Consider the following 23,129-nt stretch of genomic DNA (forward strand, 5'->3'; position numbering starts at 1 on the left):
ATGTTCTTCTTAGAGTTTTTGGGCCATCCTATTTAGGGGGTTTGCTATTATGATTACCTTTCTTTACGTAATAAGTCACACCTACCTGCAAACTTTCCCTATCAAGCATGACATTAGATAATCTTATAGGTTCATGTGTTCACAGGTGTTTACTAGGCTAATAACCACAAGGGCCTTTTTAAGCCTAACCATGCATCCCAAATCTCTGTCAAGTTCTGACATTATAAAAATAAGTCATATCTCTTCCCCCACCACTGCCACATGGGTGCATTTTTCTTTGTCCCATGTATGACCCTCTTTATTATTTTCATAGTCCATTACAGCTACAAATCAACATCTGGCATCCTGGGCCTGACTTATTTACTCTTCTGCAGGTAAGGGGTGGCCTGTGATGGTGGATATCACCAAGGTGATTATAGTCCATGGACTGACTCTGTCTTATAAACTCTGTAAAGCTGTGTTAATGAATCTATGAATTAATAACTGCATATTACTTAGCAAAGCAAGCAGATATCCACAACATGTAGAATGTTAAGTCCTGGTAAGAGTGAAGTGGGAAGAAAGGATGAAGACATTTTGTATTTAATATGTTATATTATTTCACAAAGCAGTATTTACATTTAGAATGCATTAAACTTTAAGAAGAATAGTAAGCAGACTTTACCTTAATGGGAAAGAAAAGAAAGACTTATTTTATTTATTTATCTATTCATTTGTTGGTTTCTTTATTTATTTATTTGTCTATCTTTGTTAATCGGGAACAGTCTGACTGGCCTAAATCCATTTTCAGAGGCGGCCTGGGAAGAAAAGCTCCACATGTAAGTTACAGATGATGTACATTTATAATTGCAGGGTAAAAACATCAATACCTGAGCTTATTTACATGGTTTGTAAATATTTTTAAATATTTCTTATATGAACATAATATTTTAACCAAAAAACAAGAGAGAAACTAAAACTAACATAAACTGGATAATTATTGAATAGAGAAATAACATACAGTAATAATTAATGTATTTACAGCATGGTTATAGAGTCATAGATTGGTACTAGGCTACCAGCCTTTGTGGGTCATTTTAAGCCAGGCCAATTACCCCACATGAGAATCAAACCCTGTACTTTTTGTCTGTAAGGTAAACACCTTAACCATTATGTCAACCTCTCACCCTTTGCTACAGAGAAAAGCTCAAACTAGGTTTTTTTTTTTTGAGTTTAGTAATAATTTACAGACAGACAAGTAGAATGTAGCTTATAAATGATAAGAGAGATATGAAAGGAGACGTTATGGAAATGAGCAGGAAGGTACATGGACAGAGGAAGGGGAAGAGTTAGTGGTGGGGTGTGAGTGATGGAGGAAAACTAAGAGTTTAGGAAGGAAGTGCAGTATGAGGAAGAGTGATAAGGTACAAAAAGATTCAGAAGTAAAGTGGATGTAAGAGTTAGAGAAAAGTAATCTGAGTAAAGCTAGCCTGGTGAGCCGGAAGAACAGGCCATCTTTGGCATAGGTGCTGTTTAAGCAAAGTTTTGAAACTATTAACGTTTTCTATCTATTTTAACTGTGTGGGGATTTTATTCCAGAGTTTTGACACATAATGAAAGTAGAGAGAGTCTCCAGCAGTGCTGAATGTCGTACTGATACACAGTAAGAGTTAATTTCTAGAGTGAAGGTCTGTAGTGGGTGAATAGTGCAGTAGAGGATTTTGTAATGCTGGGACTTTGTCTGGAGAGTGCAATACGCTATGGGTAATGATTAGTTGTGAGTATGTCAATTGCTTTGGGAGTTCTAGCCAATTTAATTGTTTTAATGCAAGGCAGTGATGTATTTTACAGTATAAGGTTGGTTGGTTGCAAATTTAGCTATTTTGTAGTAGCAGGAGGCTAGTTTAGTTTTATATGTAGTACTGATATTTGTAGGAATAGGGGAAGCATATAATAGAAAAGGAAAGAGGTATGTTGCTGCTATTGTAATCCTTGCTTGATCTGTCAGGTAGTGTTTAGCCCTAATGGAAACAAGAATGGAAAAGGAATAAAAAGGGAAGTACGCTGAAAATCTGTATACATCATTAAATTCATCAGTAACCTGCCACCAATAATGCCGGAGAGGAAAACAGGATACAGGTGGTATCCTATACTGACAGACTGACAGAAAATCTAATAATCACCTGATTAAGCTGATGAACAGGCTCAGAAAGGCAAGTTGCAGAGTTGCAAAAACACATGTAGCTCAAGAAGCTCCATGGCTACAATCCGAAAGTGAGGAAAAGATAAACTCTGACAAAAACTATATTATCAACATCACATGAGCAATGTTTTATTACTGTCTACCTGGCAACTCAGAATCTGCTGAGTGCAATGGTCAAGCATAGCTATGCTGTCATCTCCAAAATCAATTCCAAACACATGCATATGGAGCGTTTCTCCCCGGACCTTCACTGGAAATGGGCTCTGTCCCAGTCAGACTTTCCCGGTAAATCTTAAAATAAATAAACTCTAATGACATATTTAATCAATTCTGTCTAAATTAAGTGAAATGTTATAAGAATTAAGTAATATTGCAGTTTTTTTTTTTACACACATCTTTCACTATAGGTGAGCCTATTTGTAATGGTTGATGCTACCAAATAAACTACATAGAAGTAAATGGAATATATGTTCCACTTTAGTTGTGATTGACTTAACCCCTGATGAAAAAAAAAATCAGCCATCAAAACCAAATAAGGTCTATGGCACAAATGTCAGTGACTGTTTTATAAATGCTGCTTCCATGAATCAAAATATGTAGAATGCCATCTGCATAAATCTACCAGTTTGATTTGTTGAGGGATGCAAATCTTATTTGCACTTTGCTGGTATTACAAGTTTAATACACTCAGCTCTGAAATCTCTACACATTAGGAAAACATGATTTCTCCTTTGCAGAGCAAGACCAGTTCTTTGATAAATGTGCTTTTTGGATTTCTCCGCAAGACCACTATATTTGTACATTTCAACCAAAAGCATGGTTAAAACAAATTTAATGCACCATTGCATACCTTGTAAATCCCTCCTGGACATTCAGCTAATAGGACCGCCAGGCACAACAGGCAGAGGGGATTAAGGCTATAATCTGGTAACAAACTGCTTCCTGTAATACAGGGCTTGGAATTAACTTAACCAGATAGTACTCCTGAGCCAACCTGAAACAGGTCCTTTGTGTCCATGGGATTTAACTGGTTAACAAATGTATAACATTAGAAAAAGAATAACAAACCCTATAACTCTAAGTAAACACATCTCAGAATATGTGACTGGAAAACGCAATGCACACTGACACAGCTTCAATACTAAATTGTTACTAAGAAAAGCAAGTAGGTAAGACACACATAGGAAGAAGACCCTATAAAAGAATTTTCATAAACTGGTACCAGAATACCACACTCAGTGCTCATAGTGCATAGCTTAAGGCTGCCAAATATATGAGTGCTAAATATCAGACAAAGGAGGTTTTGCAGTTGATCAAATCCTATAACATCTATGATGAATTTTGAGGATCTTAGTAATTCTTGTGTTATATATGCATATATCTATATCTATGTATATATATATATATATATATATATATATATATATATATCTATATCTATATATATATATATATATATTTATGGGATCCATATGGATCCCCGAACAGCAACATCACCAAAACAGATTCGGCCAGGCATACTTGCACACTTTTGCATAAGTATGCCTGTTGCAGAGATCGCACTACAGTGGGGATAAGGTAAAATTCCCTTTTCCCCACTGTAGTGTGACCTCGGAGTGAGAATATTAAAGTAGGGGGGGGTGCAGGGGGGCTTGCCCCTCTGCAGAAACATAAATGTAATGTTTTTTTTTGTTTTTTTTAACACACTTTAACGAAAGCGCTTTTTCGGTGAAAGCGCTTTCGTTAAAGTGTGTTCGGTGATTGTGAATTCGGACTATTGAACTTTCATTCAATAGTCCTAGATCCATATATATATATATATATATATATATATATATATATATATATATATATATATTCTACAGCCTCATCTAACCCACTAGAAAGAAAAGGATAAGAAATAAAAAATGTTCGGGTGGCAAAACATAGGTAAATCATTTTTAATGGCAGTCTGCAATTTATGTCCCAGGATTCTAATGAAGTTGCTCCAAACTATGAGTTTTTGTTGAATGAGAATATTACAGACCTAAGTGAGAGCTATTAGAACTGTTACATTCCCAAATGGTCAAATAAATGAAAGAAACATGTAAAGTCAGGATGTTACGTAAGCCTATGGAACAAATCAGCCAAACAGATAACTAGAATTTACATTTTAATGCATATGTTTGTCCTACTAAAGTTGACAAATATGTGATCGGCATAGGATGACTTAGCAAACCAGATATAAATAAATTTTTTTCTGTTGTATAACTCACTGGACTGAAAATCTTGTGGAACTGTTATGTATGAACCTCCCAAAACTAGAGAGGCTTGCCTAACCCATTTTGTTATCACACAATAACCACCTAATTTGGAACCTTTATTATAATAAATATTGTACAAAATCGGTTTATCAAAGACTATGGCTCATTTATAAATTACAAAGTGGGTGGACTGACAATTATATATAGAGCAGATAGAATTCAAGTTAGTAAACTCTTTTTCTTTACCAGAATATTCTGAAACATAGAAGTGTGGGCAATCTTACATCCATTAATTTCTTAGAAAGTGTAATTGGATGACAGACCTTTTAAAATATTAGCATCCAAGCATCTAGACTCTTGAATCCTTAATTTGATGAGGTAGCATAAGAAGCTAGTAATGTAAGACTTACAATACACTTAGTCTGTTTTAATTTGTGGAGGTAGTTAGATGGAGAACAAGGCATGCGTTTTCTCTATTACCCCAATTCGCTCATAATGAAGCCATTTGATGTACATAGGGAAGCTTTAAAACAACCTTTAACCTGATGTCAATTTCAAGGGCTCATACAAAAATAGAAAAACAGTGGAGCGAAGCATGGTATCCTCAAGGGCTCATACATTTAATATTAAAGGAATATTTTTCAAGGTTATGGAAATATCATTTTGGCCCAACGTAAGGCCTGTATAATGTGCTGAAGTACATGATTTTATCTAATTAAATTCAGATAATTTGCATTAGTATATGGAAACTAAACATTAATTGTTAGTCACTATATATAAGCTACTCCAAACTCACTACATCAATGTATTGCATTTGCATCTTTACTATTAGTTATGCTACTTTTCTATATTAATGTTAATATACACTTTCTAATAGTATTTCAAATGTAGTTGCCTATTTATGTCACACTGGGTTTTTCATACATGCTGTAGCTTTTTTCCTCTTAAAGTCCAGCAAAATGAAATCTTCCCAGATAGGTATTCTCAACCGACAAATGTAAGCAAAGTAAAATTTAAAAGTCATGGGCAGATCATGCAAACAGAGCACTGTGACAGACAGTACTACATGAAGTTCACAAATTATTTATAGCAAGCTCAGATGCTCATAAGCCTAGTACTTATACAGCAGGAACTTCTTATTTTAACATTTGTTAATGTCTGCTATGTACTTCACAGATAAAGATTCTAGTTGTCTACTGATGTACTATGTTCTTCATCTGTAAATATGTTGTAAGTAATTGCTATGTAAATTTTTAATCGCTATGTAATCTAATGTAACTACTGTCTGTTTATTTTAACTGTGGAGCTTTTCTCCCCGGGCCTCTGCTGAAAATGTACCTACGTCCAGTCGGACACTCCCGGTCAACAAATATAAATAAATAAATAAATAAAAATAAATAAATAAATTGGTAAACATTGTTTAGAATTTATACAAAACAAAAATGATCTGATTAAGTTTCTCTGTAAACCTGAGGTTTTCCACTTAACAAAAAGATTGCTTAGAGAATTTAAGTTTCATCTCATTAAATAGTATAACAAATTGACAGTAAAGGTAAGCATGCTGTTGTCTAGTGAAGTGATCTAAAGTTCAAACACCTTGTGAAAATAGTCAATATGTCAAAGTATATCCACGGAATGTTCCTTTTTTGAAAAGGACAGAAATTACTTAAGTATAAAACTTACACTATCCTAAAATTGAAATTACAGAATTAATTAGAAAAACAAAATGAATTAAGTGTTTAGTTAGGATACTGGAAGTCAGGCTCCTTAATGTGTCTTATTAGGAAATGCCAACTGGAGGGTGTTGGGTCACCTCCACACAGGAAATAATTTATCTGACGTTTCATATGTTAAGTAGTCTGTTTTTCAGTAGGAAATCATGAGTCTATGTTTGTGCATCAAAAAAAAAAAATTACAGTGAACGGCTAATAATCAAAAATTCAACAGTGAAAGTTTAACGCATTAAACATCTTAACAGCGAAAAATAATTAATCAAATGGCCATAGCTGGCCACCAACCAGAAAGTACCGCAATGCATAAGGTAAGTGAAGGAAACCCTTTTTCAAAATTTTCCTATTCCCCACTGTAGTTCAATCTTGAAGTTTGTATATATAGTTATGGGGGTGTGGAGGGGGCAGAGTCATCCACTTTGGTTGGTTACGCTCTCGATGTTGACCAACTATGGCCAGTTGATGATTTATTTTGTTAAGCTTTTTCAGTACATTAAACTTTTGCTGTTTAACATTCATGTATTAGCTGTTCAGTGTCATTTTATTTCTATGTGAGAACATTGACACGTAAAACACAACTTGATCATTATGTACTCAACCGATGAGCTGTAGTGAAAGGCATCGTGCCGGGGATCTTCACAAATACTTAGTAGTCCACTTGGGCAGCAAGATGCAATGACATGAGAAGGAAAGCACTTGTCATACTTACTTAAAGTAACATTGTTCTTTATTGCCCATTAATAGCTTCACTTCTTGTCATCTGTCCACTGCAGCAGATCCAGGGAAGTAATATAAAAACTTTTGTCATTGGATCATTTGAGTAGTAGGCTCCATGATTCTGGAATCTCCTTCCTTGCTAGATCAGGGAGCATTCTACTTTATATACACACCAACAAATCGAATAATGAACCACAAGAACACCAAAACAGGTAGAGCCAAGATCTCTTTTACTACACAGATCTGGTACCTCGGCTACTTGCCTTCAATGGACAATTAGTGCAAAGTGCAACACTTAAATACATTTCAAAAACCCCAATCACATTCATTTAACCATAATTGACTCCATGCTGTTAGCATTTTATCTCAATTATTACATTATTAAATGTTTTTAAATATTTTTTAAAATAAATATTAAGAATATAAACTTTGAATAAAAATTTAAAATATATTTCAAACAATATATAAATCTTAGAATAACTTATATATATATATATATATATATATATATATATATATATATATATATAAAATGCTTCCACATATGAACATATATACATGTATACCAAATACATGGGCAGAAAGTTGCCTAACTATTATGTGTATTAGGTTAATATTTATTTTTGGCTTTACAGTCTTGTATAATATGTTATGTTAGTATGTTTTGCACAATGGTTAGGCAACTTTCTGCCCATGTATTTGGTATATATGTATATATGTTCATATGCTGAGGCATTATATATATATATATATATATATATATATATATATATATATATATATATATATATATATAAAGTTATTCTAAGATTTATATATTGTTTAAAAAAAATTTAAAGTTTATATTCTTAATATTTATTTAAAAAAATATTTAAAAACATTTAATAATGTAATAATTGAGATAAAATGCTAACAGCATGGAGTCAATTATGGTTAAATGAATGTGATTGAGGTTTTTGAAATGTATTTAAGTGGATTGCACTTTGCACTAATTGTCCATTGAAGGCAAGTAGCCAAGGTACCAAAGATCTTAGCTCTACCTGTTTTGGTGTTCTTGTGGTTCAGCATTCTACTTTGGCCTGCTTTAGGATTTCCCTTAAGAAATATATGTATGAATATATATATATATATATATATATATATATATATATATATATATATATATATATATATAAACATATACATACCCACACATACACACACACATATATGTATGTATATATATATTTTTAATGATTAATTAAATTTAGTAATTAGGAGAGTCCAAGTCCATCTGGTTGAAGACACTATTCAGAGGAGGTTCAATGAGAAAGGTTCGAATAGTGCATATGTGATAATATATTTCTGACAAAATTAGGACAAGAAAACAATGTACAAATAAGAATAAAACACAATAATGTATTCAAAGTGCAATAAAAATATATATGGCATAAAATATGGCAGTCTTGAATAATATTTCGCAGGAGACATACGTTTTAAAAAATGCTAGTCATAGATAATATTTACATGGAGATGTACACATTTAAAAGTAAAAGAGGATATGTGTACATACAGAGCTACTTCATAAGCTCAGAGTTTCAAATCTTGAACTTCAAAAGGCCAAGACTATAAGATCGAAGTTTTGAAAATTTGAAAAGTAATAAAAAAAAAAAATAAAAACAAAAAACATTTTTTTACATTTTTGCAAGGGTGAAGCTCCCCTGCAGACACAACGTGGAGGGTTGCATCCCCAAACCCCCTTCTAAATAAATATACCAACTCCAAGATTGCACTACAGTGAGGAAAACAGTGAATTTCCCATTCCACACTGTATGGCCATCTCCTCTGAAAAATTTTGAAGTTTTAAAACTTCGCTATTATGGTCTTGGCTTTTTGAAGTTTGAAGTTTTGAAACTTTGAGCTTCTGAAGGGGATCTGTACATACATTGTGTGCCATGTTGCTTGTTCAGTCTGCAACTCTACAGAACAACTTGATACTTCTGCTCTATACTGTTTTATGTTTTTATTGTTTTTATGATGTATTATTTTTTAATATTTAAGTGTTAAATCAATCAAATATGTTGCAGCAATTCCTGTTTCACTTCAAGAGAAATGTAAGAAAATTTTGTTGCAATAAAAGGGGAGAGACATTTGGAGGCTATAGTGCTAAAAAATTAAATATCCATGTCACAGAGCCTTTGTACTAAAAAAACATATGTACTCAAAAAGTTGTATTATCAGATGTTGACAACTTACTTTTCAAAACATCTGTATGATAATCTGAATGTCATAATTTGCCAGTGGAAAATTGGCACATTGTTTCATATATACTGACAAATTTGGCACGACTGCATTACCCAGGAACCTCCTACTAAATCATTATTATGGATGGAAGCGGTTGCTAATTGGCAGGATGTAGTAATGCAGCACTAATGCACATCTAAAACAAAATGGTGAATAAACAGTAAAAAAAAATAATCAGGGTAAATTTATCCATGCTTCTGTGTCATGTTAAATAACTAAACATCAGACGATACCTGGCAATAAGATCACCAAAATGGTCTGCCTCTGTTTTAAGGTTGTCTAAATGGAAGGCTTAACAGTCTTACTCAGTTTCAAGATCTGGCCAGCAGTGCCATGTGTGTGTGTGGCCATGAACCAACAAATGCACAGATGCTGCGGAGCCCTGCAAGCTACTCAGGGGCTGCACAAACTCTTGTGCTGCTTAGTCAGTTGCTGTGCCAAATGTGCAAGTAATGACCACAATTGTGAAAATGTTAGCATTGTGTGTATGTATTGGGGGGTGGTTATATCAGCAGTCTGAAAGAATTAAGCACTTATTCTTCGTACAAAATCAGCAAGATGTCCAGTCTTAGCTCCCACATATATTGACTATGGAAACTAAATGTACTATACCTTTGTACCACATCTTCTGTTTGCTGCATCCAACTTCCTGCTTGCCTGGATAGTTGGCTGTTATGTAGTACTTTGTGCCTGTGATCAACCAGTGGGAAGAGGTGACTTGATATTCAGAAGCAAGAGGGTATCTAGAAAAGGAGTTCTTTGGTGGCTTCTTTAGGAGGCAGTATCCTTTCATATAAGCTGACCCAAACAATGAGGAGAGTGCATATTTTGCATAGATTAGTGTTTGCCCATCATCATATACAGACTGGTGACAAAAGCCCTAGAACCTTCTTGGATAACACTTAGGCCAATAGCAACATAATCATAGGATCATACTAGACTAACTGCCCTTGTGGGGCATTTTAAGTCTTGCCAATTACCCCACAGGAGAATCAAACCCTGCACCTTGCGGCTGTAAGGTAAACACCTTAACCATTAAGCCAACCTCCCACACCCCAGCTACTCCAAAGTTATCACTGATGACTACAAACTTTTAAAATATGCAGATTATTTATACAGCAGTAAGTTCCATGACCAAAAGTTTAAGAAGCATGACAATGTACCATCTAAAAGGAAGTAGCATAGGAAGAAATAGCTATAGTCTTGGCTACTTACGCCCTCACTTCTCGACCTATTTTTGACACTAGAAACAGAAGAAATAATGTTCAAATAGTAATTCTTACAGAAAAAAAGAGAAGGATTCTGATCTCTGTGTCTTTTTGGACAAGACATTTCTGAAGATTTTAATTCTGAGTAATCTTCTAGACTAGAAGAAAATATGAGCCAAAAATCAAAGACTTTCTACCAAATCAAGGTAAGTTGAACAGTACCGAATGCATAAATGGAGTGTTCCTCTATTAGTAGATAAAATATCTTTTAAATTTTGTTAGCCACTTCATTCTGCCAGTTTTTTTTTTTTTTGTAAGTGTGTTATAGAGGAGTTCTAGTGGCTTTTAAAAGCTGTTTTGTCTTGTGAGACTATTCTTTGCCCAACAATACTGCCTGCTGTTAGTCACTAGCAGAGACCTGATCCTTAACTAGCTTTTGTTAAGCACCACTAAGTGCTGCTAAGATCAGGTCTTTCATTAGGGAAGTGTTTAGCAAGTTTATGTTTTTTCCTGATTTCAGAACATAATAGTTCTGCTTCATGTACTACAATGCATGCTTACCTCTTCTAAAACTCTGTTACACCCGTGGTTAAATCCCTAACCTAGTTCTCTCCAGCTCAGTGTAATTTCTGGACAATTCTGTATACATTAATGTAAGTATATTTGTTCCAGACTGTCTCCTTATATTTTCTTTGAGCCCCGTATATGCTCCTGCAAAATGTGTGCCTAACCTTATAATCGATGGACACTAATTCATGTGTTGGATTGTTGACTACTGGTTAACTCACAGTGTGTTCTTCCTGCCAGTCTTGGCTTTTTGCTAACTGCTAAGCCTCTCTGCCCTAAGTCTTTTTATGTCATGTTATCACAGCTGTCTGCATCAAGGTTATTCATTACTTTCTCAAGCATCTCCTTATATATTTTCTGCTCATTGCTGACAGGCTTGTCCATGTCTTTTTCTGTGTGCTGTCCTTATCCTGAAGCATAGCTTACCTTTGTTGCCTGCGATATTGTTGTGCTTTGACTTTTCTAGAGACCATACTGTGCTTTAGTTCCCTATATCTCCTTTTCGCATGTCTCTTATGGACTGCCTGGAAGTAAGTGGTGCTGTGCTTTCATTATCGGCGGTCACACTGACCTCCTCATGGTACTTGACTGGGTTTTAAAGTCATCAGAACTTGCAGGAGCCATCATTACCACTATTTTCTTCATAAAGTCACAATATAAACTAAGTTTATGACTGGCTTACATATGACCATTATGGGAAATAAAATAGATGCAAGGGCTGACATGAATGATGTAGGCTTGTTTCACCCTTTCTGTGTAATGAAATGCCAACAATGCTTTTCTCTCTCTCTCTCTCTCTCTCTCTCTCTATGTCTCTCTGGAACAAGCTTGTCAATACATTTTTGTATCTTGTCTTGAACAAGACCCAATATCCTCTCATCCCTGGGAGCATGGATTAAAGACCACCTTGAAATACCAATTCCGTGTGTGTGTGTGTGTGTGTGTGTGTGTGTGTGTGTGTGTGTGTGTGTGTGTGTGTGTGTAGGATGTGTGCGTGTGTAGGATGTGTGCGTGTGTGTGTGTGTGTGTGTGTGTGTGCGTGCGTGTGTGTGTGTGTGTGTGTGTGTGTGTGTGTGTGTGTGTGTGTGTGTGTGTGTGTGTGTGTGTGTGTGTGTGTGTGTGTGTGTGTGTGTGTGTGTGTGTGTGTGTGTGTGTGCGCACATTTATGTTGAAGGCTGTACTCTGTGAAGCTAGCATGCACTGTCCTAATCCTTTGTGAGGCACTCAGATGCTGATTGCATTCTATACCACTTTCCTGTCAAGGCAAGCCACCTCACCCAATGTCATTCAGCATATTGTTTTATAAATAATTTGAAGTTTTGCATCTAAGCATGACACTTATTGAAGTCAACCCCCCACAAGCACACACACAAATACACAGCCTTGGCATGAGATGTGCATGTTTGTTGTCTTTGCCAAGTATTATTTAAAACTTGTAGTACTCCAAATTTGTCTTAATGCTCTGCTCTACTTCCAGGCAAAAATGGCCTGAAACTTGTTTATTCTACCAGGCACAGATATGTCCCTCATTTGTTTTTTTTTTTTTTGTTTGTTTTTTTTTTCTTCTTCCTGAGGCTGTGAACTTATCATGTTCACCATTATCTATAATAGAGAATAAAGCATTTCAGGCATGTTCATTAACATAAAAAAAATAAAAACAAAAAGTGGCATAAAAGCAGAAACAAGCACCACTAAAACACAGAACACTGCCTTAGAAACACTGGGTAGCAGAATAAGTAGTCCATATGTGTAATCCCAAATTCTTTAATAAATCACAGCAAGTAAAACATAACAGTTTAGCACTTTCATTCAAACACCCTGAACTTCATCAGAACTAAAGACATAAAACTTCTAGTGTAATATATACACTCATTCAAACACCCTGAACTTCATCAGAACTAAAGACGTAAAACTTCTAGTGTAATATATACACTCAAGTTAAATGATCATTCAAAATCCGCCAATAAAAAAGGCTTTTCAGTAAAACAATTAAAACCATTTTATGACTTAAAGACACAAATACTAAAAGATTCCTGGGATTTTCTTAATTGATTAAATATGGTTCCTTATTTAGATAATGCTTTTTAATGTAATTCCACGTGGAACTGGTTTAGACTGGTTTAATGAGGTAATACAAGAGTACAAGTTTCTGACTGTTTATTTATTTATTTATTTAAGTTTGATAACTGGGGAAGTCCACTGGGCCTAGAAGAGCCCGATTTCAGTGGAGGCCCGGGGAGAAAAGCTCCAAGAGTTGCACGTTACATTTACTTTTACAAAGGACATAGTCTATACAGTTCATTACACAAAATTCAAATAATGTCCTAGATAGTAATACATTTCAGATAAGTTCCATGTTGTTTACAATTAGGGTTGCCACATTGTAAGGAAAAAAAGAAGACAATAATCCAATACAGACTTTTCAACAGTTAACATAAAGAGAAGCTTAAAAGTTATAATTCAATTGTAGGTGTAAAATTTTCACATATACATAGCTGCTAGCTATTGGTAGGTTAGGAGAAAGAAATATGCAAGGAGAGGGAAAAAGTATAATTGACATTGGAGAGTACTGTATCCGAGAAATATAAAAATAAGTAGAGAGATTCTTAGTTTTAGAGGGGATAGATTAGGAGGGATGAAATAATATTAGAGGTAGATTGGAGAGTATAGTGTCATAAATTTTTGAGAGAGGTTAGTTGTAGGGGGTTGATTATGGAGGGATGAAATAATGTTAGAGGTAGGTGGATGAGTCAGTGAGAGGTAGAATGGGGAAATAAAAAGGGGGTATTTTAAGTAGGAGCATGACAAGGGCATTCCCATTTGGGAAAAAGATATGAGTAGCTGAGATTAACCTATGAACCTATAAGAGGGGCACTATCCAGTAGAGAGGCTTAGGAAGTGATTGTGTCTGTACAGAAGGCCAAGTCTTTGATGGGTTTTCTCAACTGAGGATTGGATGTGGGTGTCAAATTTTAATTCTTCATCAATAATGATGCCAAGGAGCTTGGTGTTGGGAACAATTTCAAGGAGGGTGTTGTTTTGGCTCTGTATGGTGAATGTTGTTTTGTCAATGATGGAGTTTTTGGGTGGGGAGAACACCATTAGTTTGGTTTTATTTGCATTTAGTGCCAGATGGTTAGATTGCACCCAGGTTTCAGTTGTGGAGAAGGCTAGTTGTGCTTTTGGAGGAGTTTTCGGCAGGGGAGAAGCCTGAGCAGATGATTGTTGAGTCATCTGCATATTGGATGACAGATGATTGTGGGATGGATCGGTAAATGTTGTTTATAAATAGGTTGAAGAGAAGTGGGCCATGAACTGAACCTTGTGGGACTCCTGTGAGGTAGGGAGGAAGGGGGAGGTAGAAGTTTTCCATTGGATGGCTTGTTGGCGGCTGGATAAGTAGCTTGAAAACCAGGCTATGTTGGTGGGAGAGAGTTGTAGGTTTGAGAGTTGGGACATAAGTAGGCTATGTGAGATAGTGTCAAAAGCATTTGACAGATCTAGGAATAATGATGATATGAACTTGCCAGAGTCACGTTCTGAGTTAATGGTTTCAAGAAAAGAAAGGAGGGTGGTCATGGTGCTGTGGCCAGGGCGGAAGCCATCTTGTGAAGGTGAGAGAAGATTGCTTAGGGTTAGGTGTGCCATGATTTGTGTATGTATTGTTTTCTCTAGAATTTTAGAGAGAGGGGAGAGGATGGCAATAGGCCTGAAATTGGTAGTATCAGTATTTTTGTCTCCTTGCATTGATTGTGGCATTTTATTGGAGATAATGGAATTATTATTAAAATATAACTGTGTATTTTGAAGTAGAGATATTTCAACAAAAGGCAGGTGTACCCATAGGTGCATTATATGCACCTATTTTTTAAAACTTGGTACTCTATGAATGGGAGAGAAGGTATGTTATTAATTCTCCTTAATACAGACACTGTAATTTATATACTAGGTCCTGGATGATATATATATATATATATATATATATATATATATATATATATATATATATATATATATATATAATTTGGACAAGTACTAAAGAGCTGTTAATAGAATTTATTAACTACCTCTCTTCCAGAACTGAATTTCTTAAATTCACCTATTATATTACAGATGACAATTTTAATTATTTAAATGTGAACATTTATAAGAATGTTAAATTAAAAAATATGTATCAAAAATTTACAGAAAAACTGACATACTGCAATTATTTCCTTCGTTTTCGTAGTGAACATCCTTTAGTACAGAAAAAAAAGTATAATGAAGGGCCAGTTGGTAAGAGTAGCCCATACGTGTTCTTTAAGAACAGATTTTTTTGAATGAGTGTGAACACTTAAGGATGATGTTCATCCAGAGAGGTTACCCTAATAAATTTCTTATGGATAGTATTAAGGGCATAGCGCCCTTCATTCTACCATTTATGCGAATCATTGGGGGGGGGGTCTGTCTCTGAATCAGAAAAGGGCATCATCCAGTGGTTTCTGACTATGCAATTCATTTTCCCTCCTAGCCTTCTTAATATACATGGACCACCTTTCTGAACCAAAGGGTATATTTGTCTGAGCTGTAACTGTACTTGCAGCACTGCCTGTTCTCACTAAAATGTCCTTTATCACATCATACTTTAATACCACAGAAGGCCACAGACTATGAAATGTTCTAGGTCTGCTTATTTCCTTGGCTAAAGCTGGCATGTAAACACTGTTACCAAACTTCAGAATTAAAATATTTCAGTGCTCCAGACTAAACTCACCTTCTTATTCTGCACAACACACACAAAAGTATTGTTCTGAATAACCAAAATACAGCCCAAGAAAATAATCCAGAGAAGAGCTCTGCAATGTAGTAAAGCTCTTAATAGGTCATCTTAATAAAAACAACTACTGATTTCTTCTCAACTACCTTCTTCAAACCACTAAATGACATCACATGCACAGCATATCTATTAAACTGGAAGCACAACATTTGCAAAGCACAGTCTTAAGTAAAATAGGTTTTCCGGTTTGATTATCAGCTGGGGCGCCTTTTGTGCAGCATCTGCATGTCCTCCCTATGGTCAAGTGGGTTTCCTCTGGGTGCTCCAGTTTCCTCCCACATCCCAAAGACATGCTGTAGGTGGATTGGATACTGTAAATTCACCCTAGGTGTGAATGTGTGCATGTGTGTGCCTTCTGTGGAAGGTTGGGTGCTGGGCTGGCAACTTGACACCATAAAACTCCACTGCCAATCGTTCTGTCGACCATTGTTCCAATGCAGTGACCCCTAACCAGGAAAAGTCAAAATAAGAAGAAGAAGAAGAAGAAGTCTTAAGTAAAATGAAACAATAAAAGTGAATATGTTGTTGGCTAATGAAGTGACCTACAGTTCAAACACCCTGTGAAAATAGCCAATGTGTCATACATTACAGACCTACTCATCTAAGAAATATTCACAAATAATTATTAGATTCAGCAAGCTGTCCTAGCTGGTACATTGTGGTGGGCCACTAAACCTGTACTACTCCCTCAAGGCCTTGCTGTTTGAAATGGCTGACAGAGTTGTGTAGATTGTTGCAGCAGTACAAATTAGTGTAAGTATATGGGTTGAGAATTTCAAACTGCTTAGCTTTACTAAGGTTCTGTGAAATAAAGTATAGCACTAAATGTCTACTTATTTTTCTTATAAAACAATAGTACTTGTGTTGAACTCAATACACAGCAGGTTGCCAAAACTAAAAATTATTTGAAAAGGATCCATGAACTTTAAGTTAAACTACAAGTAATTGTCTTTTTACTGTGTGTGTTTGTGTGTGTGTGTGTGTGTGTGTGTGTGTGTGTGTGTGTGTGTGTGTGTGTGTGTGTGTGTGTGTGTGTGTGTGCGTGTGTATGTGTGTGTGTGTCTGTGTGTGGATACAATAACAGAGCATGTCATATGAAGATGCTGAAGTAACATAAATATTTCCATATGGCCCACAGATGACACATAAATTAGGCCCATTTATGTAAGTACTTTTTAACTGTTTGATGTCCTCTAATTCTGTTTTAGGAAGGTGAACTAAATAAGTAACTGAAGGTTGTGTTTGTTTTGTAATGGGTACAGCTTTCTCTTCAGTCACTCAGGAGTACATTTATTAAAGGCATACTTCAGATCAGTCCTGTTCTATTAACTGAATAATCATATAGCTTGCACTGAACTTGAAAGGCAGGATTCTAGCACTGTCTGGTTCCAGCTGTGCTTTATACAGGTCGTATTAGTTTATAACTGATATAGCTAAAGTGGTTCAGAATGACATCTTATTTGCAAACAATTTATATTTTATGTTATGATGAATGAATGAATGAATTCAGAAAATCTGCGGTAAAGTAGACATACATCATGGCAGCCTTAACATTCACAGATTTATCTTGTTTAATAATGGATATCAGTCAGCAAAATTATTTTTCTGTGCATTAATTCCACAAAAAGAAATAAATCAAGCAGTTTTAAAAGTGTTGACTATCTCACAACAGAGCATAATGGAAGACTGTCTCATAAATTAGAGTGGGGAGTAAGACAGTGACAAGGCCTGTATTGCTGGCAGACTGTTTGAAATTAATACAATTAAACTGAATGGACATTCTGTTACAGGGTGGATATTGTTCATTTCAGACTATAGCCACACAGCATTCTCATATTTTTCTATTTCTATTTCTATTTCTACAGCCTGAATGACTGCTTCAGGATAGACCAATGTGCACTGAAACCCCTAAGGCAAAAGCTATTTCTGCTGCAAAGTTTTCCCACTGGACTGCCAAGGAGCTGTACACAACTAGGCTGGAAATGTGCACTGTTTACTCTGGTACCATGCATCTATGTATGGCTACCCCTTCTGCTTCATTTCAGCTGTGGCAGTCAGCTATTCCCTTTAGGAATTTGAACTTGATGGCAAGAAAGCTGGTATTTGGCAGGATTAAGTGAAACAGGTGTTGCTTTACTGTACAATTCACTATGATGTATGTTGTTATTAAGGAATTGCATGAACCATGACTTCTGCATCTGGACTATGGAATCCACAGACAATTCCAATAGTTTTCAGAAGCTATGAAGTGTTAGCATCCAACAAATGCACTGTTACATTTTTGTTACATTTGTTTCACAGCATTTTACTACTCTTTGGTAGTGAATTACAACATAGAGCTATCTGCTACCCGAGCATTCTTGTAATGTTTAGTAAACTAAAATAAATGCTCTTTAATGCTGTTGGATTATTCATGTCTGATTAACATCTTTGTTATTTGTGCGTGTGTGTGTATGTGTGTGCGTGTGTGCATTTGTGTGCGTGCGTACATGTGTGCTTATTGCAATGCCAATCAAGTTTAATGAGATTTTATTTTGCAGAAGCAACTCATATATATTTGCATGAACTAAAAACTTACATTTCAACTATAAAAGTTTCATACCAATGGAAAGAACTTCAAAAAGTTAAACACTGCAGTCAGATTTATAAAAAAATTAAAAAATAAAGCATGGAGACAGTGATAAATTAATAACAGCTCTTTTTAATTATCCATAACAGACAGATTATGGTGATTTATTTATTTATTCCGATGATAATATTAGAAGCTGACTAGTCTATAAACCCTATGTACCAATTAAAGCAACATGCAATTTTTACATATAAGACAGGTTATAGTATACATAAAAACAACCTAGTTAAATTAAGACTGTTGTACTATACATCTATTTGATGAATTAAGCGTGCACTAACACTCACATACTGACAAAGTACAGTGGAAATATATAGTTCGAGGGTGAATTCAGCGTTTGTAAGACAGACTGTCTGAATAGAGAAAAGGAAATACTGAGCTGGTTAATGAGAGGAGGGAGCAGGGAGAGGTAAGGATGCTAAAGCAGTTCATTATTTATTTATTTACTTATTTATTTATTTCCAGTTTGATGACCGGGGATGTCCACTGGGCTCAGAGAGCCCATTTTAAGTGGAGGCCCAGGGATAAAAGCTTCATGTTACAAAGCTTAGATACAGATACAATATAGAAAAGAAGAACAAGTTACAATTATGTTTCATGCTAGAGAGCAGGTGTAATTTCTTAGTACATGTTACCTTTGGATACAGACACAATATTATTAATGAACAATTTACAGTTAAATTTCATGTTAGAGAGAAGTTATAAATTCTTACGTACATGGTAGAAATTTGATATTTACAATATGTACATATGTGCGGTAGCCTATAGATCATAGCTAGAGTGGCTAGTAATCATAGCTGGAGAGGGGTTTAGAGGTGGAGAGAGACTTATAAGACTAGGTGGGTGGTTTTTGGACACAGATTAGGTTTTGGTGAGTAGATCTGAGAGTTCTCTGAGGGGTGTAGGGGAGAAGGATGTTGCATAGAGCAGGGCACTTAGAGAGTTGAAAGATTAGTTTGTGGGCTGTGGTAATCTGAAGATAGTCCATATGGTTGGAGAGTTCAAGCCAGTGTAACAAATTAAGGGCAATACAGTGATGGGAGGAGTATTTGGCTTTGGTGACAAATTTAGAAATCTTATTATAACAGACTTCCAATTTTGAATTGAGTGTGGCAGATAAGTTAGTTACTAGAGGAGCACCATACATTAGTGAGGGGAGAAGATAGGTAGTGGCAAGTGTTGTCTGGTGGAAGAAGAGAGAAATTGGATGTTCCTGTATAGCATACCAAGTTTTATATGGGTTTTCTTAATGTTTTGCTGGATGTGAGTGTCGAATTTCAGGTGTTCATCAATAGTGACCCCAAGCAGTTTGGCAAAGGGAACAACCTCTATAGTGGAGTTATTTTGGCTAATGATTTGGAATTAATTTTTATCAAGAGGGGAAGCTTTTGAGGGAGAGAATAATAGTATTTTGGATTTATTTCCATTTAGTGAGAGGTGATTCTGAAGCATCCAATCTTCAGTGGTGGAGAAAGCAGCTTGGGTCAGTGTCTGAAGCTCTGGGAGGTTGTTGGCACTGTAGATTAATGTGGAATTGGCTGCATATTGTACAATTTTGGTATTGGGTATGGCTTTGTGGAAATTGTTAATAAAGATGTTAAACAGCATTGGACTGAGTAGGGATCCCTGGGTAAACCCAGTGGGGGTGGGAAGGAAGGTTGAGGTGCCTGTCCCACATTTTACAGTTTGAGATCTATTGGAGATTATACTTTATTATTATACTTTACAGATGTTTGGAATTATCTGGGGGTAAAGTGTAGTAATGCATTTTCCCTCCTAACACTCCTGATATATGCAGGCCATTTCTTGATAAACAGCTTTGCAGCTTTTTATTACGAATATTTCTGCATAAATCTACCTTTTTTTTACCTATGTTATATCACTCTAGGGCTGGTGTAGGAATGCATTGAGCTGTGGTACATCCGTTAAAGCATATGAATGCCTCTCCATACCAGCTCTATGATGACATCACTAACACATACATTCAGCTAACATCAGTAGTTATTACAGAGGATCAAGCCTCTGAGGTATTATAGATCTGCTTCCTGTAGTTCAGAGTAGATGGTTTGATTCCTTCTAGCTCCATTCACTACTGTCTGACACAGAACAAGTCACTTACCCTGACACTGTCCTCAGGCTGAGCCTGAAAATGGTCTGTTGCAGATCAGTGCAATAACCTGGTTAACAAATAAAATTAAAATAATACATAATTTTATAAAGGACTTTATTAAAAAAGACACCAGGTAGATTTTGAAAGTTGTGGAAATGCAACACTGTGTGGTAGATACCAAATGCAATTATTTGAAAGGCAATTGCCAAACTTGATTCTTTAAGTGTTGAGAAGGATACACAAAGAGAAAGAACTATAAATATCAAAAATAGCAAGCTGAAGTACAAAACCGAAACAATAAAATCACTTAAGTAAGCATTTTCTTTATGCGCTAGTTTATTATTATTATTTTCTTGGTATATATAATTTAATTTAAAGTTTTTATCTATCTACATGAAGAAGAAGATTTTTTAAGTAGTGCAACATGAAGAGGGGTGCATTATTGTGTAACAACATCATTCATGTGGTAACATAAAGTACAAAGCAAATCTAAGTGTTTGATCTCAAAGTAGTCGTGTTATTTAAGCAATAAGTCATGCCTGGGTGTGAGTAATGCTGGATTTACCCACGGTTGGTGTGGTTTGGTCATGAGGGCGAAGCCTGAGTGGCCAAACGAAGACAACCTTGGGTAAATCCAACATTACCCACACCCAGAAGTGGGTTATTGCTATTATACAATGACATTATTTAAGAAAAAAAATACTTACTTTTCTTAAATAATGGCATTGTATAATGCCTCCTTGCTGCCCTTCCGCAGCTGCCCAGTATTCTGCGGCAGTTCTGATGTACTGCACATGCATATGGTTATGCAGTACATCAGAGCTGTGTGTGTGGAAGCAACGGAGAAAGGAAGATCTCCGTTGCTTTTAAAAACTTGTCTCGCTATGTTAAAAGAGTTTAACAAAGCGAGATAGCTTTAAAAAAAGAAAAGGAAAAAGGAAGCTCTCCATTGCTTTATTTTAAGATATCTCTCTATGTTAAACTTGTTTAACATAGAGAGATAACAGCAACAGAGCTATTCCGTTCTCCATTGCTTGTCCAAAAAACAGACTTATACCAATGGAAAAAGTCTGGGTGACCGGACCTTTTTCCATTAGTATAGGTCTGATTTACAACGTGCACGCTGACCAATCAGCGTGCACGTTTTGGAATATTAATGGGGGGTCATTGTATAATATATAATAACACATGGCTATGGTGTGCCTTGCTGCTATATACAATGGCTATATGATAATAATAATAATAATAATAATAATAATAATAATAATAATAATGTGTGTGTAAGACAGACACAGTGATATACGTCAATACCATCACTGTTACTGTTGTTTACTAGCCATTATTTAATTGCAGTTACATAGTTTCAAGAGCTATGGCAATGCAGCAGGGTAGGTTTAGCCAATTCATAAATGTGATGCTGCATGCAGTTCGGGAATGCAGATAGCAATGTGATATTTACATTATTATACTTTAGTTTGTAGAAGGTTAAAAAAAAATAAGCAAAACCTTATTTCCAATGATGATCTACTTGGAAAACATTGAAGAAAAAGCAGGATATTCAAACACAAACCTGCTACTTTGCAGAAACCATCACTAAAAGGACTACTAAGGATGCAAAGAAGAATGCAAATTAATTTAAAAATTGCTGCTATTTTTCACCGGAATGCTATAAATCAAGCATGCATTTAGCATTCCAATGTCTTGTAGCCATCCCAGAGATTTGTACAAACTGTCTTAGCAGCTAAGACAAAAGAACAGGCTGATACCTAGCAAGCAGAATTACAAAATATTTACTGAAATACAAAGCCTCTGCACAAAGAGTACATCATTCTCAGGAGACCTCACTTGGTGGGAGTGCTGAAAATTACTACCACAAAAACTGTTCAGGGAAATACAGTGATTATCTCAAGCATCCATGCCATAGTTTAAAAATACAAGTAGTGACGTCAGCAGAAGGCTAGGGAATTCTTCCAAGAGTGGTGACTGCGTGTTATGCAAGTCCTGATCCTTCACATGAAGAAGCAACATTGTAACAGATACATGCGCACATGCCATCCCTCAAGAAAATGAAATTGGTAACTGTTGAAACATGATCTAACACACCCAACAGTAGATGGTATCACTTAAGATGATTCATAACAAATTCACTAAAACCAGTTAATAAAATATGCATATTAGCAAAGATGGTTATATAACGAAAGCAACTAAGCATGCTGGCTCTGCACTGCATTGGACTACAGCAGATAATCTGTGCTTAACTGGTGAAATCAATATGAACAAAGCAGTAATACAGCATTATAATTTGTAAACTAGCAACATATAGGGGTAGGACTGTACTTCCCAAACAAAGACCAGCAATGGCTACTGCATAGGCTTCAAAGAGCCGCGCCTTATAAATTAAAAAAGGTGTTTTTATATACATTAATCAGTCCAGAACTCTGGCTAATTCACAACGTACTTTCTGCACCTCAAATATTGTTCGACCTGCAAAAGATTTCACTTTGGTAATCAGTTGCAATAGGGCTTCTAACAATGTTAACTCACTTTATAAGTTATGTAATAAATGGGATATAAAAGAAACTATAGCTTACAGTATTCAAAAGAGAGTAAAATGAAAGCTAAGGCTTCACTTTTGTTGAAATGC

The sequence above is a fragment of the Protopterus annectens genome, chromosome 4.part0 (assembly GCF_019279795.1).
Source record: "Protopterus annectens isolate FY-2018-M chromosome 4.part0, PAN1.0, whole genome shotgun sequence".
NCBI classification, from domain to species: domain Eukaryota; kingdom Metazoa; phylum Chordata; order Ceratodontiformes; family Protopteridae; genus Protopterus; species Protopterus annectens.